Raw genomic sequence first — 21,025 nt, 5'->3', positions numbered from 1 at the left:
TGCTAGCAGACCTTGTCGGAACTCAAGATGGTGTTCCACAACAACTCGAAGAGCTAGGATATGGTCAACAGCAAACTTCTTTGGTATGAATCTGGATTGCTCAGGCCTTTGAAACTTTAGTAAATGGTCCTGGATACACATCAGGAGAATGTGAGCAAAAATTTTGCCCAGCACACTGAGCACTGTAATACCACGGTAGTTACCACAGTCATGCAGTCTCCTTTTCCTTTCCAGACAGGGGTGACCAAACCCTTTGTCCGGTCAGGAGGAATGATACCAGTCTGCCAGAAGGCTTCTATGACTGCATGTAACCCCCTGATCATGTCTTCGACCCCAGCGTTGATCAATGCTGCTGAGATGTCACAAACACCAGCTGCTCTATCACTTTTTGACTTAGCCACCGTCTTCTTGATTTCATCAAGAGAAGGCACGGCATTGCCAACTGGTGGGACAGCAGTCAGTGGCTGTACACCAGCCGATGGAAGCTCTCCACTGGGAGGTTCAGCCATATACAGTTGCTCAAAGTACTCAGGCCAATGAGCTCTATACTCTCTTGGCTGCAACATGAGCCATCCATCTGCTGTTTGAACAGAGTTAACATGAGGGGTGGTTCTGAAGTGGAGCTTCTTCAGGGATTGGTAGGTCATTTGCATGAAAACGGTTTTCCAACCTCTCAGCAATTTCCCTGATACATCTCTCCTTGTCCCACCTCAGTGAAACTCGTGCCTGTTGAGACAAAAGTCTGCCCTGTTCCCGATCTGCAGTCAGTCTGGCAGCATGACTCTCCTCAACTGTGGTCAGCATCCTCTGTGAGATGAATCCCCTCCTTGATCTCGGGCAGTCTCCAATACATTCATCAGCTTCTGCCAGGGTAGCATGGTTAAAGGTATCTCATTGTTCAGCAGGATCCTCAGCAGTACTGATCACTTCAACCCAATCTGAGACTGCCACTGCATACTCATATGCACACTCCTCATCCCTGAGTTTCTCAAAATAGAACCTTTTTTGGTGGCATCTTGAGAATCTCTCAGTTTTGATTTGTAGCCTTAGAGTAGCAACAACAAGTCTGTGATCAGTTGCACAGAACTCTGCACTCCAGAAAACCCTGCAGTTCTGAAGGATCCTCCAGCGAGTACTAACAAGAATGTGATCCATCTCCTTAGCAACCCCTCTGGTATTAGGATACTTAGACCAGCAGTGAAGATTTGGCTGCTGGAACCAGGATCTAGCAATTCTTAACTTATGGGATTTTGCTAAATGCAGAAGGTAAGAACCATTGAAATTCCTGGTTTCAGAGCCTTGGGGACTTACACAATCACTGAAGCCCTTTCTGTCAGCACCAGTAACCACATTAAAGTCGCCAAAGACCAGGAGTGTATCCCGCAAGGGGCATTGTTTCACAACAGAGGCAAGTTTGGTGTAGAACAGCTCTTAATCTTCAAGATCACTCATAATAATTGGAGCATACACTGCAGTAAGAAAGCTGAAGCCCAAGGAGTGCTTCAGTCTCACCAGCATTATACGCTTATCAACTGGAGTAACCCTGTCGACACAAGAGATCAAGTGAGCAGCAATTGCCACAGTGACACCCATAAGATGGGCACCATCGTCACAGCCAGGCCAGCCGTATATGTAACCATCGCTACTGATCTCACCATGCCTGGGGCACCTGACTTCATAGAGTGTAGCTATACCGAACCCCAACTGTCCCAACTCTCATGACAACAAAGGCAGTTGATCATCCTTTGAAAGGCTTAGAACATTCCAAGCCCTCACCCACAGTGCCTTCCAAAAGTTAAACCCGCACCTGGGGCCTCAGACTCGTGCTTCCTCTGCACCAACACATTGCGAATCAATAGAAGGGTCAGGGCTATGGGGTCCTTCCCCATCATCTGGTTGCTGGGGTTCTGTAGGCTTTACACAGCAACCATCATGGTGAGTGCCAGCATGACTGGGCCCAAAAAGCCCTGCCAGGCTTGCACCCAAGGGAGGACCTTCCAGCAAAACTGGGTCAGGGTCAGGCAACAAGCTCTGATCCATATCCCTTTTCCTTCTCTGTTATGAGTGTTTTTTTTTTTTCTTTTAACATGGAGGGGATGCAAACCCCACCCCAACCTCCCAAGTCAGGAGAGGGCTCACCACTAGTCTATAAACAGGGGCATGGAAGCCCTGACCATGGCTATGGAAATTACAGTGCACTTCCATATATCATTTCTAGGTATGAAGAGGCCATATTTTTTTTTCAACTTCAAATTGATGTTGTTCAAAGGAAAACAAGTTTGAAATCGCTGCTGCGTATCCTATGCCTTTCCTTCTCACTTCAGCATGGGATCCATCAACCTAATTTCCCAGACTTCCAGAACATACTGTACTTAGTATTTAATCACCTGATGGGATTAAGCCACTGCCTCAAACTGAATATTAAGTCGTGATTGTAGGAAATTCGATAAGCCTTATTAAGTGTTCTACTGGACCCTCTAGTCACACTATACTTGGCCATCAACTGTGTGGAATGAGGTCAGGCGGTCATCCACAGCTAAAACTACAGCTGAGGTCATCAATTATAACTGTAGCTAGGAATGGAAGAAACATATCAGTGCAAACGACTGGCAACAAAAACATGTAAAAGAAAGCGAGTAGAGATTAAGACAACCAAATGCAACTTATGATATAGATTTGTTTGAAATCTTCACTACAGAATTTTTGGGCAAGTTTACAAATAACACACAAAAAAATTCCTGATGCAAAGATCACCTACTGACTTTTTCACTGGCACTAACTTGCAGCAATATCATTGCCTCCAAACCTGAGAAAGATTTTGGATGTTTGTGTGAAAGTTGTTAAAACGATTCGTGATCGTGCTTTGAATCATCGGCTTTCGGTTGTTCTGCGAAATGGGTCATGAACACACTGTGTTTTTGCACCACACAGTAGTGAGGTGGCTGTCACGTGGACGTGTGTTATCTCATGTGTCTGAACTGGGAGATGAAATTCAGCAGTTTCTTCGTGAACAGAGACAAGACTTGGCTGGATATTTTGATTCCCCTGTTCAAATGCTTGAATAACTGGCTGATTAATTTACAGCATTCAGTGACCTCAGTCACTTTCTGCAGGGAAGGTGACTCACAATTGAGATTACCTAAGTCTACTAATACCAAGTCGGATCACTTTCCATCAGCGCGCAGGGAGGCGTGGCTTGTGTGTGACGTCAATTGGCTTAAGTAACAAAAAATGGTATAAAGGGCAGACTCAAATTAAACATTTATAATAGGGGAAAACGAGGGCGGGGAAGAAGTGCAGACACGTTTAACCCTCTAATATAGCAGTAGGTTCCCTCACACCCCTACACCTTCCATCACACCCCTGCACCTTCTCTCACGCCCCACACCTTACATAACACCCCCACACCTTCCTTCACACCCTCATGTCCTCCCTCACCCCCCCAACTTCCCTCACACCCTCATATCCTCCCTCACACCCCCACCTTCCCTCACACCCTCATATCCTCCCTCACCCCCCACCTTCCTTCACATCCTCATATCCTCCCTCACCCCCCCCCACCTTCCCTCAAACCCTCATATCCTCCCTCACACCCCACCTTCCCTCACACCCTCATATCCTCCCTCACCCCCCCCACCTTCCTTCACACCCTCATATCCTCCCTCACCCCCCCACCTTCCCTCACACCCTCCCTCACACCCCCACCTTCCCTCACACCGTCATATCCTCCCTCACACCCCCACATCTTCCCTCACACCCCCATATCCTCCTCCACACCCCCACACCTTCCCTCACACCCTCACACCTTCCCTCACACACTTGTAGTCCCTTCCCTCACACCCCCACACCTTCCCTCACACCCCCATATCCTCCTTCACACCCCCATATCCTCCTTCACACCCCCACACCTTCCTTCACACCCTCATATCCTCCCTCACACCCCCACACCTTCCTTCACACCCTCATGTCCTCCCTCACCCCCCCAACTTCCCTCACACCCTCATATCCTCCCTCACACCCCCACCTTCCCTCACACCCTCATATCCTCCCTCACCCCCCACCTTCCTTCACATCCTCATATCCTCCCTCACCCCCCCCCACCTTCCCTCAAACCCTCATATCCTCCCTCACACCCCACCTTCCCTCACACCCTCATATCCTCCCTCACCCCCCCACCTTCCTTCACACCCTCATATCCTCCCTCACCCCCCCACCTTCCCTCACACCCTCCCTCACACCCCCACCTTCCCTCACACCGTCATATCCTCCCTCACACCCCCACATCTTCCCTCACACCCCCATATCCTCCTCCACACCCCCACACCTTCCCTCACACCCTCACACCTTCCCTCACACACTTGTAGTCCCTTCCCTCACACCCCCACACCTTCCCTCACACCCCCATATCCTCCTTCACACCCCCATATCCTCCTTCACACCCCCATATCCTCCTTCACACCCCCACACCTTCCTTCACACCCTCATATCCTCCCTCACACCCCCACATCTTCCTTCACACCCTCATACCCTCTCTCACACCCCACACCTTCCCTCACACCCTCATATCCTCCCTCACACCCCACACCTTCCCTCACACCCCCATATCCTCCCTCACACCCCCACACCTTCCCTCACACTCCCACATCCTCCCTCACACCCCCACACTTTCCCTCACACACTTCAGTCCCTTCCCTCACACCCCCACACCTTCCCTCACACCCCCATATCCTCCTTCACACCCTCATATCCTCCCTCACACCCCCACATCTTCCTTCACACCCTCATACCCTCCCTCACACCCCACACCTTCCCTCACACCCCCATATCCTCCCTCACACCCCCATATCCTCCCTCACACTCCCACATCCTCCCTCACACCCCCCACACCTTCCCTCACATCCCTATATCCTCTCTCACACACCCACACCTTCCCTCACATCCCTATATCCTCCCTCACACCTCCACACCTTCCTTCACACACTCATATCCTCCCTCACACCCCCACACCTTCCCTCACACATTTCAGTCCCTTCCCTCACCTCTCTGGACTGAAAATTTGTCATGATCTGGTGTTTGCAGCAAGCATCCACTCACCACCATGGTCAGGAGTCAACTGAACTAGGGTTTCGTGTCAGTCGACGTCACTCCGATGCTCCGCCACCTGTGCCAGCCTGGAGCCGTTTTAGAAGGAAGTGATCCGACTTGGTATTAGTAGACATAGGAAATTACAATCGAGAAGCTGGCTGTATTCGAAGAAAACTTGCTTTATAAATTAGATATGTAAGGATGAGGAATTTATTAATTTTCCATCTCTTGAAGGAACAATCACGGTAGATGCTTCCTTGCAACCTGACATTGTTTCAAATATTGTTGAGCATCGGCATATCCTGCAAACTTCATTCAGTGGTTGCTTTTCGTGTGGAGAGCTGCAAGCCTGTGATAACTGAATCAGGTACCCTGTCCAGATGAATCTGAAAGATTTTGATGATGGCAATGACATCAAGGAATACTCACTGACTTGAGAAGCAGTCATGCAATCCAAATGGATTTTACAGAGAGCCATCTGAAGCACTTTTGGGTTTCACGGCTGGAATCATATCCTCTATTAGAAAAAAGGGATCTCGCCGTGCTGGTGTCAATAGCACCCACTTTCTTTGTGAAACCGGATTCTCGTGTCTGCTTCATATCAAAACTATGTGCAGAAATCGGCTGGATACTCAGCACGACATGAAAGTAGCGCTCAGCACCAAGAAGCCAAAGTTCAGTGCCATAACAGACAATAAACAACAGCAACAGAGTCACTGAATTTGGACGGCAAGCACATCGTCTTAAAGCACACCATTGCAGTGAATAAATGAATGAATCATTGGTTGTAATGAATCATTTAGTTGTCAGTTATATGAAACTGTAAATAAGTATTAAAAACCGCGATCAATCTGTTATTTGATACCCTTGAGAACAGTATTGCTTTTTCATTAAACTGAGGTAGGGATGTGAGAACTTTACGGTGTTTTGCAAGGGGTGGGGACAGCAAAAAATGTCAAGACCCTCTGATTCAGAGAATGCTAGAACAGTCAAATATTTGTTTGACCAAAGGTCATATTCCAAAAAAGTCTTTACATATTTTATTAGGTACGAGAACTTACGATACTGCTAAACCCTCCTAGGTGTATCTCATGGATGTTGCCACCCAGTAAACAATGATCGGAATGGACAATATTTCTAATAATACCAATATGACTGTTATGAAGAGCATAATACATTAGAATGACTCTGATAAGTCTTAAAAGTATTTGAAAGCAAAAGAAGTGGACCATCATATTTATATAAAATCTTTTTTTATGTTACCTTACCATGAACAGTCTAGGCCTGACATAGTTAAACTTGAGTATATTACTGATGAAAAGTATCAGTGAATATGGGTACTGTGAAAAGAAGGGGCATACAGAAAAGGAGTGAAAGATTTAGGCAAATGGCAGGAGGAAGTCAGATTGAGTGTTTTGGTGTCGGCAGTTGAGAATTCACTTGTTAGCTTAAGAGGCTCTTGTCTTTCATTTGAGGGAAAAGGGTGTAAGACTTTGTACAAGCATTCCTTTATATGCAATTATGAAAGTGAAGCTCTACAGAAAATTTATCCAAGCTTCCTATCTGAAGATTCATTTTTTTTTTTTTTTTTATGGCATAAATACCAAACCAGCCACCAGTTTGAAGGGGTGGGTCACTGGTGCGCTACGGTCTCTCCTTAAGAGTGTGGTAAATGTTACTGATCTTTATGAATATGCTTTGTTGCAGGGAAAAGCTGGTTGGTCAACATCTGTGTTTGTCACTTTGATGGAGTCGAAGCTCCAGTCAGATCACACGTTGGGGTTGGGCCTTGCGGAACAGCTGGGTGTGACAGGTTTACTTTCCTTATGGGTAATTACTTGGCGGGAAGACAGGTGAGTACAGTCTCTCACGTGCGCATAGGAGGTTAAGTGTTATAGCACTAAACTGACGGAGAATAATTGATCTCATCTGTCCTCTGCTTGTACAGCGAATGAATATGGCTGCCAGGTCTCATAACGTAACTGCGGAAACAAAATGTAACGTCGGGGACAAAAAGAACATAGCCACTGCCTTAACCCAGGAGCAGAAGAACTAGGTCATTTCTGACTGATGAGGTGCAGTGGGGAGATTGAGAGAATGATATTAGACGGGGATAAGTTAGCGCATGGTGCTATCACTTTCCACTCTACGCCGTAATCATTCACCAGAAATGAGAGTTCTATTTCACCTGGGATAAAGCTGTCTTCTTCTTCTTTTGTCTGCACTTGTACATGATGACATCTCTCTTGCTGACACTTTTCTTCCCAGGTTAACTGATTTTGAGGCTGGGGCAGCAACAGGTAGTGATGCCGACCTTGCTAAGAGGTTGGTCGAGTCACAGAAGTTCGATCCTGAGGATTTAACAATGAGACTGCTTTGAGCAATATAGAGTTTGAAGCTGAACTGCATGAATGTATGTGTGTGTGTGTGTGTGTGTTGTGTGTGTGTGTGTGTGTGTGTGTGTGTGTGTGTGTGTGTGTGTGTGTGTGTGTGTGTGTGTGTGTGTGTGTGTGTGTGTGTGTGTGTTTAATGAGTAGCTAGGGAGCCCCTATGTTGTTGCTGAGACTGTTGAAGAATGAGCATCAGATAACGTTGCTCGACAGTAGACTGAGATCACTTCTACTATCTTATGGCATGTAGAATGTGTAAATGTGAGAGAATGTGTGAGAGAGGAACTGAGTGAAAAAAACTTTTGTTTAATTACCCGTCCCTGTCCCGGAGGGGCTCGGGAACGGGGATTGTTTTCACTAGGTTTGTCTGTTTGTTGGTTTGTCTGTCTCTCTATTAACAATATTACGCGAAAACTACTGGTGCGATTATGACTAAAAATTACAGGAATGATGGGTTATGACTTTCTGATCGCCTGACTGAATTTTGGGCCAAACTGGGCTAAGGCCTAGTCTGTATGCCCAACAATTGTTAAAAAAAAAAGGGGGATTTTTTCGCCATAACTTCTCAAATCCGCCATGTCGACATGAAACCAAAATCTAAAAGTTCGTCTTTCAAATCTGCATCCTATAACATGCCTCAGTACATTAGACGGGTCACCCCCCAGTTAGTGGTAGGGGGGTCAATGTCAGCTGGGTCGGGCCTAAAATTTCAAATGGGCATAAAATCGTCAGTTTTCACCCGATTCACTCCAAATTTGATATGTAGCATATTTGACTAGACATCCTGTTGTGTTTATGCGTCAGCACTAAAATGACTGCCGGGGGAAGGTGTGCCGTGCCTTGACACCGCTTCTGTTTTTTTTTTTTTTTTTTTTTTTTTACCACCGTTCACAAGGGTCAAAGCGGTTTGATTAAAAACCGGAAGTTGAAAATTTGTGAAATACAGAGTACACATAAATATTAAACATGGCAAAGCAATGCAAAGTTTAAACAAGCTGATTATGTTTTCTCTTTTCGTAGGGCGTTATTATCGTTACTTGTGATTTTCCCGCAGAAATCTACGGGTCTAATAGCCTTTCTATCACTAAAAGTTTGCAAATATCATTATCTCTGTTTCCTTGCTGTTTTTGAGCCCACAATGACCAATTATGTTGAAATGTTAAAAAAAAAAAAAAAATCCCATATTTTGGCATGCCGCAATTTACGACCACTTCGCACCGTTGCATCGAGCGATCGCCAAAACTTTTCGTTGGTATTTTTGTTGACACTCTCTGGACTTACCCCGACCTTATACAATGAGAATTAGGTCGATATCTATTACCGTTCTCGTGAAAGAAACGAGCAAACGCACAGTCAGACAATCACATACACAGCTTGACTTCATAATTTATTTTGTAACACGGCATTCTCTTGCATGTTATTTATTCCATTTTATCATCATCCACATAGATTTCATCAGTAACATAAAATAAGATATTGAGGTTAAAAGGACAGAATAAATCGCTACGAAAGAAGTGGGAGAGGCACTTGTGACCCTGTATCCCAAGCTACATGCACCTTACGAGGAAGCTTCCTACGCACACTCGCAGCCTCGAGAGACTTCAAACACCTTAGTTCTGTTGGTCATATTTGTGTCCTAGTGGATCGTTGGACCAACTGGAATGTGCTTTCCAACGTAAGAATTACATGGAGTTTAATTAAAAGTTCAAGTTTTAAACTATAGTAATAGCCACGAGAAGCCTTAAATGGTTTTACCTTGTCAAGAGATTCATCCCAGATTCACTGAAAATATCACAAGCTTCAACCTGAAGCATGGGATCCTCAGTTGTAACAATGCCAGGGACTGATACAGAGGATATTGATCCTGTAAGCGAGGGTGAAGGTGACAGTGAAGGAGACACGCTTACCGGCATAACAATGGTGAAGGTTTGGGGTTTGGAACTCTTGCTAAAGCACATTTGCTGTTTCTTTCATAGTTTTTAAGACACTGTGAAAGATGATCCGGAGAAAACTGTCACCCCGACTTGTATCTCTTCAATGGTCTTTTGTTTGATATCTCACATTTTCACGCTTTTCATTCTTCTGTTGCCCCAGACATTATCCAGGGTAAATGCGGATCTTAAACCAAAAAACACTACGAGGCTGATCATCTGCAACATAATACATCCTTCTCTCATCACGTACTGACCCAATTAAGTTTAGTCAGATGAACTACGTAAGGAAATTTTAAAAACCTTATCTCAACATCATCAAACAAACCTCTGCTATCTTCACAGTCTTTGGGAGGACAGTGTCGGAGTGTCAAGGAAGCAATGGGGTAACTTCTTTGGGTGTTACTCCATGTAGTATAGGAAGAAAATCAGACAGAACAGTGGTCACGAACGTAAAAAAAAAATCAATGACTGTTACCATTACCATGAACTCCAGTAACAACAAATGGTAGATACATGAATCAATCAATCAATCAATCAATCAATCATTTCCTGTGGCACCCTCGGGGATGCATAGGGCCTCGATGAACTCACACCACCACATCCTATCTTGTGCTAACTCCTCAAGATCTCCCCAACACTCATCTCCAGCTTCCCGTCTCATTGTCCTCACCCACGTCTCTTTTGGCCTTCCTCTACCTCTCCTACCAGGTGCCACCCACCCTGGTGTACCTCGTACTATTCCCTGTCTCCTATACACATGTCCTAGCCACTTCCATCGTGAGAATCTAACATATTCATCGATCGGCTGCACTCCCGTTATTTCTCTAATTCTACTATTTGGTATCCTTTCCCACCACTTAACTCCTAATATTCTTCTAAGTGCTTTATTTTCAAACACCAAGAATTTATTTTCCATAGTCACTGTGCTGTACCAAGACTCGTGTCCATAAATTAAGATACTCCTAACCATTACCTTATAAAGTTTGATTTTTGTATGCACAGAGAAATTGTTATTATTCCAAATATTTTTAAGCATTCCCATTGCCTGATTAGCCTTCTTTAACCTTTCCTCGAATTCAAAGTTCAAAGAACCATCCTTGGCTAAATAAGTACCTAAATATTTAAACCTATCAACTTGCTTTACAACCATACCTCCAATTACACATTCCTGCGCATTTTCCATATTCATATTGATTATTTCAGTTTTTCCACAATTAATAACCAAACCCACCTTGCGACCTTCACTCACCAAACAGTCCAACACTCTCTGCATCTCTTCTGGCCCATCACAAATCAAAACTATATCATCTGCATAACCTAAATCCAAAAGTTTCCTGTTCTCTCCCCAAAGTATACCTGCACCGGTTTCTGTTCCAACACGTTTCATAATGTAATCAATGACCAATATAAATAGTAAAGGCGATAGAACACCACCTTGAATTACTCCGGACTTGACTTCAAACGAATCACTCAGACAACCATCAACCATCACTTTACAAAATGTGTCCTCATGCATGTTCATAATGACCCTCACAAACTCCTCTGGTATTCCATAATGTCTCATGATCTTCCCCATAGACTCTCTCGAAACACTATCAAAAGCCTTTTCAAAATCAACAAAACAAAGACTTAACGGTACTCTCATTTCATTAACTTGCTGCATCAAATGCCTAACTATAAAGATCTGATCATTGCAACCACGTCCCTTTCTAAAACCAGCCTGTTCATCCCTCAGAATACCTTCAACCACCGGCTCCAACCTATTTAACAACACTCTACTGAAAACTTTCAAAGCTATCGGTGACAAAGAGATTCCCCTCCAATTGCCACATTCACTCAGGTCTCCTTTCTTCGGAACTTTAACAATTACACCATTCTTCCAAACTGATGGTAGTAACCCCTTCACCCATATCTTATTGAATAGCTTGGTCAAGATCATTATTAATCTATCCCCCTCCACTTTAAACATTTCCGGAAATAAACCATCCTCCCCTGGTGCCTTATTATTCTTTAACTGTTTTACTGCTTTCTCCACTTCTGCAAGCCTCAACTCTCCTGTTTCTATATTTAAATCTTCCTGAGCAGACGGTATATCCTCTTCTGGTGGTATTGGTCTATTAAGAACTGACAGAAAAATTTCTGCTTGCATCCATTTCAGATTCACGTTTCAAGCTGAACTGGTGTGAAGCAGAGGAACTACCTTTCAGGAAAGCCTTTCTGATCTCAACATATAAGAGACTGCAGTCTCGGTTTTTACTTTGCTGCTTCGTAGCGAGACATCTACCCAAGAGGTGTACACATTTCAGATTTATTGTTTCAATAACCAGCCCTCCATCAGCCCAGTCATCATCATTACCTGTGCCAACGAACAGTACAAGCTGAAGCTGCTTTCCCTTCTCCTTTGGTAACACAACCACACCAACTTTCAAGAACTAACTGCATTAGTCGTCCGATATTTATTTATCCCAATGCCTTCTGCTAGTTTAGAGTGTTCTCCATTGTAGGAAAAGTGTTGCGATCTAAATTCTATGAAGTGTCTAACGTCCGCTGACACTTCAACACCAGGAAGCAGGTTTTAGACAGCAAACAGATTTGCATTATTTGAAGCTTACTTGCTGGAAAAAACATAAATAAAATCTGCTAACACTTTGCCTGGTAAGAACAATAAACAATTTAAGCCTACAAGATAAAATTATTCTTTGGTGTTATTACCCCGGAGGTGTTTTGTTTTCGATCCCGTGTGTGTGTGTGTGTGTGTGTGTGTGTGTGTGTGTGTGTGTGTGTGTGTGTGTGTGTGTGTGTGTGTGAGGACATAATACACATCTGCCGTTAATAACTCAGATTCATGTTAACAGTAATTTATGCCAGTCAGTTGGCCTAATTATATATCTTTAAAAACTATATTCTCGTTAGCATACAAGTCTTCGTAGCGCATCCTACTTAGTGATTAATTCTGCATAAAACATCTTACTCCTCCCATGGTCAAGACAATTCTAGTATTTTATCTAACGGCAGACAATTTTATTCAGCTGAGAGAGTCGTCATATCATGGGAGGCGGGTTCTAATCCTGGCTGGGATAGGAAACAGTTTAAGGGTTTGAATTTCGTTTAGGTAGACTTTACTGATCTTCCATAAGATAAGAGGTATAAACACCCCCGGTAATAGCAGAACACCAGTACCTGTATAAGACACCCTTTGCATGTATTCATTATGGACGGTGGGTGTCAGAGCCGAAGTGGTGACACGTAAAAACATCCCCGTTTATACCAATCCGCCAGTCCTGTGTGAGACAGTCCTAGACTGTATTCAATATGGATGGTCGGTATTAACGCCGAAATGGTGACATGTGGAGGTGTGTAGGTGGACTACTGGGCCCCAAGAAGGACTACTGGGTCTTGGGAATAGGCCCTGAAGCCTTTGCCCAGAGTCGGACACGTAAAAAAAAGTTGTTGTTGTTGTTATTGTTGCTTTTGTAGATGTAGCCCCAGTTTCATCCAAAAAATGAACCCGGTAGACTGCAGACTGATGTTGACGTTATCCTGCAGCACATCACCCTTCATTCGGCAGACAGGGAAGTAAGTGAAGGACGTTTGTGTAACCAGGCAGCTCCATTACCCAGTTATATCAGCGCCACCAAATAAAAGCACTCTGCTCTAGCACCAGTATAATAGAAGGTTCAGTCTTTTGGGTGTTATGGATGTATTAATTACTTCACCAATAGGATCTCTCTCTCTCTCTCTCTCTCTCTCTCTCTCTCTCTGTTTAGAAACTTGTCGAGTCATCCTACTGATGGAGCTTAGGGGAGTGATGGGGTGTGTGCCATTCGGTGATCATAGAGTGGGAGGAACCATGGGATTTAATATCATGTGAACTGCCATATCCCATTGGTTGAGTAGGATAATGTGCAAACTTAGGGGAGGGACTTCAGTTCCTCCCATGACTAGGAGCTTAATGAGAGAAGACTGTGCAGGAAACATACCGCACTGGATGAGTGTTAGTGAGTTGGTGGCAATGGGTTTCTGGTGGACAAGGTATATTAATTTTCAATCTTCAAGTGTGGAGCAGCCAAAGTTCATGTATCAAAGGGTGTACCCCCCCTCCATGATGGGGTGATGGTTTCACTGGAAGGAATGGCTTTCCATGAGTTATTTTAATCCTCTTAAGGGGTCTTTTCTCTGAGAGAAGTTTGACCCTTAGGGAGTATAGCAGAGATGGGCTTATGATGCTAATAATGATGAGGATGTGTGAAGATTTGGAAAAGTCTAAGATTGCTGGGGGAGAGATGCATTGTGGGGCATTGAAAAATACAACTCTGGTCTGAAAAGTGCCCAAAACTGAAGAACGTCATCTGGGGTTACGATAATTAAAAATACGACATTGGGTGGAATTAAGAGCAAAAAAATATCGTAAGAAATTTACTTCTAACGACGATTTACTCTGATAGACTTAATCCTCTAGGGTCATTTTTTCAGGTTCCTGCAGCGGCCCACCCTGGCCTTGGCAACTGAGGCCTTCCATGTCCGTGAGGTTCAGAGGCCCGATCCAAGTGGCCGCCGAAGTGACCACACGGCAGAGTACTTGGCTCAAGGCATGAATTTCTCGTAGGTACAGTTGACTTATTATATTCATATACTTTGGCACCCACGTAGTCAAAGAAACAACTATCTTCCCAGTTCTGTCTAACGAAATTTTACTACTGGTGAAATACAATGAAAACCCTTTCTCTACTAACGCATGTTTCAGGTGGTTCGATTTTTCCACTATGTAATCATCAGACTTTGGGAAGATACTTGTGTCTCTGTCTGTATCTAACTCTTTCACCAATGTGAATCTCTCTCCATTCACCAGATCATTGTAATGAAAGTTCCTCCTCCCTCTCAGTGATCCTCAGTTTATTCTTATTCATATCTTTATTCAAAATACTGCCATATTATTTCCTGTTATCTAATAGCCAGCAGCACAGCACCATCTGCATACATCAGAAATATTCTACATCAAAGTTTTTCATGCATCACAACCCCATCCATATGAACAGAATATTGAACAACCATGAAACATTACACATGCTTACTGTACTCCAGCACTACTTCTCGCTAAGAGAGCTGCTCATTCCCGTACCAACATTAAGCTCTTAACAAAAATCAGTAGCTTTTCCTTCACACCATACATACACAAGACGAGAAAGGGCATCTCTGATTTCCGGACCCACCCATGCAATATTGTAGGAGGAAAGCAATAATTATTTACAGGAGGGATGGAGGGGTGGACCCCGGAATCCCATCCTGTATGAATACTGCTTCAGGTAAAGGTCTAGACCTGAGCAAAATTTTGTGTGTCTAATTAACCCCCTCATGCACGATGACGCAATGTAAGTCATAAGCCTTGCAATCCGAGGAGTAACCAATGACGCAACAAGATGCTACTTCCCTAGAAATGGTCGTAGAAACTTTTCCTGTGGATGGATTTGCATCAAATTTGGTTGAGTCAAAGCTGAGGGTTGCCAGGTCCAGAGGAAATATATGGCAACAGCCAGGAGCTTATCGGAAGGTTAAGCAACCTCTATTTAGCTCAGTATTGTCCCGTCAGTCAGGTTGGAACGGTGTGTGAGCGTGTGGCCAGGCATTTAAATCTGCATTTGGCTACTACTGCACCGTCCATATCTTACGTGTGTATAGTGATAGTGTGTTGTATATAGCGCACGGTGCTTGTGAAGAACGTTTATAAGTGTTTCTTATATATTTTCAGAGAAAGCCAGATTTGAAAATTCCTTTCCGATTTTACCGTTCCCTTGCTATTGTTACATTACACTAAACCTGAAAAATGTCTCACAAGGGCTCATCTGAGAAAGATTACATGAATTACTTATTCAATGGAAGTGACAGTGAGGAAAACTGTGAAAATGAACTGGAAAGTGAATATGTTGAGGAGGAGAGAGTGAGAAGCAGGAAAGCGAGGGTGAAATATGACCCTACGAGTGATAAGGGCAAACCCGCGATCAAGGCCGCTGTGATAAGCACTGTAGAGAGTGGTAGTAGCATCATCACTACCACAATTCCTTTTACCACTGCCAACACTGGTCCTTTCACCACTGTCATGACTGGTGCTAGTACAACTCCTACTGCCATCACTCAGATGACATTTTTCACCTTTCCACAGACCATCATACTGATGAAAGCATACAGCAGTAAATCACATCGCAAACACACACACACACACACACACACACACACACACACACATACAGACATTCACTCATCACAAATACACACACACACAATCAGGTTGTGATCGTACCTGTCCTCCTCTCAAGAAACACTACAACACTGCTAAAGGACGTGAGTAACCAGCTTATTTGTCTAGTTTTTATACTAGTGTATTGTAAGGTATAAATTGTGTGTTTACTATATATTTCTCAGAAGGAAAATGTGGTGCATTTCACTGCTATTCTCTCAGTCATTCCACTCATAAAATATAGGTCGCATCAAAAATCTGAAGAAAGCTTGATCAAGCTGATGATTTCCCATGCATACTTTTGTAAAGCAAAGTAACATAAGTGTGAAAATAAATGGGGAAAAGTTACGAAGGACGAACATAGCCTACAGGCATGAAAGTACGTGCTGTCACAGCGCAAACCGCGTGCAACCCATTGTAACTTTTCAAAATTCATTTTCTCCATAACAATAATGGTTATAACACTGTGAATTATATCCTGGGCTTCCCTAACCTTTGGCCTACAAAACTGGATAGAATTTACATATATGTTTGTTACAGTGTCACTAACAACATACAAAATAATAAACAAATCAGACGTTTTTGGCGATTTTTGTAGTTTTTTTTCCGATTTACACGAAAACTATTGGACGTATGAACTTGAAACTTTCACAGATGAAAGATGGTGAAATTCTGCATATAGGCATGTCCTTTGCAGCTGCACGTCACGGGAAAAATTTTTCACGGTGATGTTCGGAAGTTATGAGAAGCTAGTTTTCATGTAAATAAGGTTTATTCAGGCTTCATTTCTGTACATTTATTCATCTGTTTTATGTTTTATTTTTCTTATCTCATAGTATAAACATCAAAGATTGATGGGAAGCGATTTATAACAATGTAAGCACTTTCTGGGGGTAAATTGGGCCATAGAAATTTTTCCCCTGCCGTGCGCGCAGAGCCAGCCTGAGCAAGGTTTTCCTCTGTGCATGGAACTGAAACTTATTGGAAATTTATGGTGCGCGAGGAGGTTAAAAACTATGGCGTTGTCACCTTTAGACATGGTTTACCCCATGGGTGGTGGCCATCTAAGGTTGCACCCTGCCTAAAATGTGGCCTGGATGAATGTCTACCACTGTGCAAACTTTTTGTTCTTAGGTTAAAAACTGTGACCATGCATAGATGCTTTGACCAGGATCCCTGTGGCTGCTCCCCCTGTTGGGACAGGCCATAGGGGGTCCCACTTTGCCTATGACCTGGAGCGAGTAAAACTCTACCAGTGTGCAAGAATTCGCTTCCATAGATTTAAAACAAACACCGTCTTAATGTTTTGGGGTTTCAAGTGGTATACATGGGGGGTGCAGCCCTCCTCCCAAGGAGACTGCCCTTGGTGATCCCCCCTCTCACATGCACATGCACACTCATAAACACACGGATAAATAAATATATATAATCACCAATAAGCAAATAAGAAAATAATTAATAAACATATATATATATATATATAAATATATATATATATATATATATATATATATATATATATATATATATATATATACCCCCGGTATACTTATAGATCTATATCTATATCTATCTATCTCCCTATCTATTTGTTGTGTTTTGTTGGTGTAATTTTGGGGTTGATGTTCTTGTGTGTCAGGTACCGGTATGTGCACACCCCAGACGGCACTTTCGGTTCCAAGCAACAAGACGGCTCATGGTCTGGTATGATCGGGTTGGTGGCCAGGAGGGTAAGTCACTCTACCTATACCAGTTATTATCTCCGCCAAGGAGGTTATGTTTTACTCCTCGTTGGTTTCTCTATTTGTCTGTCTGTTAGCAGGATTATTCAAAAAGTTATGAACTGATTTTGATGAAATTTTGTGGACGGGTGGGCCATGGGCCAAGGAAGATATGATTTAATTTTGGGCCGGATCCGGAGTATCCTTCACATCTTCAAAAGCTCTCAGTGAATTCAATGAAATTTTACGGAAAGGTGAGCCGTGGACCAAAAAAGAATTAATTAAATTTTGGATCAGATTCGAATCCGAATCTGGATCCTATATCCACTGATCCGAATTCGGATCCGGATCCTTTTTAATGGCTATGCTTTGGGCGGAGGCATGAGCTCTCTGAGTGCATTCTAGTCTTGTATCTGTGTTTGTGTGGAAGTCGAGTTATAACAGTTATCTGTGTGTGTGTATGTGTGTGTGTGTGTGTGTGTGTGTGTGTGTGTGTGTGTGTGTGTGTGTGTGTGTGTGTGTGTGTTTGATAAGTTTCCTTTTTTTCTGTGTTTGAGTGTAAACTTATGCATATCGTTTCCTTGTGTGCTTCAAGTCTTAACTATAACTATTCACTTACTGATTTGTATATATACATATCTATATCTATATCTGCCAATCTATCTATCTCTCTCTCTCTATCTATCTATCTATCTTTTTTTTATGCGAGGAAGAAGGAACCAAAGGCCATGAGCCCGCAGTAACAGTTCCCTCCAAGAGAAAAACAAAATACAATAGAGAGCCAAATTCAAGATCCGGTCATTTTGAGATGCCTGGACACACTGCGTTTGAAAGACTGGAGATCATAGGCAGCAGGAAATACAGATAGAGGGAGATAGTTCCAGAGCTGACCTGTTGCATAAATGAAAAACTGGGAGTAACGGTTAACTCTTGCATTAGAGAGTTGGACAGAATAGGGATGAGAGTTTGCTGCCAGACGGGTGCTACGCTCCCGTTGTAGAGGTGGAGGAATGCAAGCAGACAGTTCAGAGGAGCCTGGAGCAGTGACCATTAAAGTAGCGATGGAAAAGAGATAAAGATGCAACAGAGCGGCGAAGAGACAGAGGTTGAAGGAAGTCAGTAAAAGGAGGAGAGTTAATGAGACGCAAAGCCTTTGACTCCACCCTATTGAGAAGAGCTGTATGTGGGGAGCCTCCCCACACATGAGAGTTGTACTCCACACAGGGGCGGATAAAACCCCTGTATAAAGTCAACAATTGTGCAGGGGTAAAGAAAGAGCGGAGTCGGCTTAGCACACCCAATCTCTTGGAAGCAGATTTTACAAGAGATGTAATATGATCTTTCCAAGATAAGTCCCGAGTAAATGAAACCCCAAGCATGTTCAAGGATGATGCAGGATTAAGCTGAATATTATTAAACATTAATGGGTATACCTGTGGAAGATTTTGTCGGGTTGATAGGTGTAAGAACTGAGTCTTAGATGCATTAAAGACAACCATTTTTTTTACCCCAGTCAGAGATACGAGCCAAGTCAGACATTAGGTGTGCCATAGCCTCATCCCTTGTTTCTTGAAGTAACTGTTGAGATGGGCATTGCGGGAACCGAATGGAAAGGTGAAGGGTGGAGTCATCAGCGTATGAGTGGATAGGGTTAGATGTACAGTTTAGAAGATCATTGATGAATAAAAGGAAGAGAGTTGGTGATAGGACAGAGACCTGAGGAACACCAATGTTGATAGATCTAGGAGAAGAACGATGGCCGTCTACAACAGCGGCTATAGAACGACCAGAAAGGAAGCTAGTGATGAAGGCACAGATAGAAGGATAGAAACCGTAGGAGGGCAGTTTGGAAATTAAAGATTTATGCCAGACTCGATCGAAAGCCTTTGAGATGTCAAATGCAATGGCAAAGCTTTCGCCAAAGTCCCGAAAGGAGGATGACCAGGAGTCTGAAAGGTAGGTGAGAAGATCGCCAGTGGAGCGTCCCTGACGGAACCCATACTGACGATCGGAAAGAAGGTTGTGATAGGAAAGATGCATTAAAATTTTTCTATTAAAAATTGACTCAAAAACTTTTGAAATACAGGACGTTAAAGCAATTGGACGATAGTTGGAGGGTTGGGAGTGGTCACCCTTCTTTGGGACTGGCTGAATGAGAGCAAACTTCCAGCAAGAAGGAAAGGTACAAGTTGACAGACAAAGGCGAAAGAGTTTGCCTAGGCAGGGTGTAAGCACAGAAGCACAGTTCTTGAGAACAACAGGAGGGACCCCATCAGGCCCATATGCCTTGTTAGTACTGAGGCCAGTGATGGCAGAAAATACATCAACTGAAGAAATTTTAATGTCAGCCATGAGGAAGTCAGAGGGGAGAAGTGATGGAGGAACAGCACCGGAATCGTCTAAGGTGGACTTGGAGGAGAAAGTCTGTGCAAAGAGATCTGCTTTATCAGTAGAAGAAATAGCTACAGAACCATCAGAGTAGAAAAGAGGAGGGAAGGATGATGAGGTAAAGTTGTTAGAAAGATTTTTGGCGAGGTGCCGTAAGGAGCGGGAAGAATTCGAGTTGGAGAGTTGAGAGCATTTAGTATGGATGAAAGTATTTTTAGCAGAGCGAAGAACAGACTTAGCACGATTCCGGGCAGAAACGTAAAGATGATGTGATTCAGGGGTGGGTTGGCTCCGGTACCTTTTGTAGGCCTTCTCCTTGTTGCGAACAGCATTAGAACAAGCGTGATTAAACCAAGGCTTTCTTGCGTTAGTCAAAGGATATGAGAAAGGAATGTATGCTTCCATGCATGAGAGAATAACCTCCATAATGCGCAAGGCACACTCAGATGGCTCACGGCCATGGAAGCAATAATCATTCCACGGAAAATCAAAGAAGTACTGCCTGAGGGCCTCCCAGTCCGCGGCTCCAAAATGCCACAGATGATGTTTCCCTGGAGGGTCCACAGGCCGTACCGGAGTGATAGGACAGGTTAAGGTAATAAGGTTGTGATCGGAGGAGCCCAACGGAGAGAAAAGATTAACAGAGTAAGCAGAAGGATTAGTTGTGAGGAAGAGGTCAAGTATGTTGGAGCTCTCTCCAAGGCGGTCAGGGATATGGGTAGGGTGCTGTACAAGCTGCTCTAGGTCATTAAGGATAGAAAAGATGTAGGCTTGTTCACCAGGTGGATCTGTGAAAGGAGAGGAGAGCCAAAGGTGGTGGTGAACATTGAAATCTCCAAGAATGGAGATTTCAGAGAAAGGAGAAATGGACAGAATGTGTTCCATCGTAGAAGTAAGATAGTCGAAGAATTTTGATAGTCAGTAGAATTAGGGGATAAGTAAACAGCACAGATATATTTAGTCAGAGAATGACAGGAAAGCCGAAGCCAGAGTGTGGAGAATTCAGAAGAATCAAGTTCAGGAACATGAGAGCAAGATAAGTCGTTGCGTATGTATACACAACAGCCACCTTTGGCTTTGAAATGAGTATAGAGAAAGTAGGAGGATACAGAAAAGGGTTTGCTGTCAGTTGCCTCAGACAGCTGAGTCTCCGTTAGAAAAAGAAGGTGATGTTTAGAGGAGGAGAGGTGGTGCTCAACAGAGCGAAAGTTAGATGAAAGGCCGCGAAAGTTGCAGAAATGAAGAAGAGAGTCAGACAGTGGTTCCAGGCACCTC

This window comes from Coenobita brevimanus, chromosome 40, assembly GCF_032717465.1.
Source record: "Coenobita brevimanus isolate Jiangsu-jjx chromosome 40, ASM3271746v2, whole genome shotgun sequence".
NCBI lineage: Eukaryota > Metazoa > Arthropoda > Malacostraca > Decapoda > Coenobitidae > Coenobita > Coenobita brevimanus.
The sequence above is the reverse complement of the archived record's forward strand: the minus strand, read 5'-3'. Positions refer to the sequence as shown.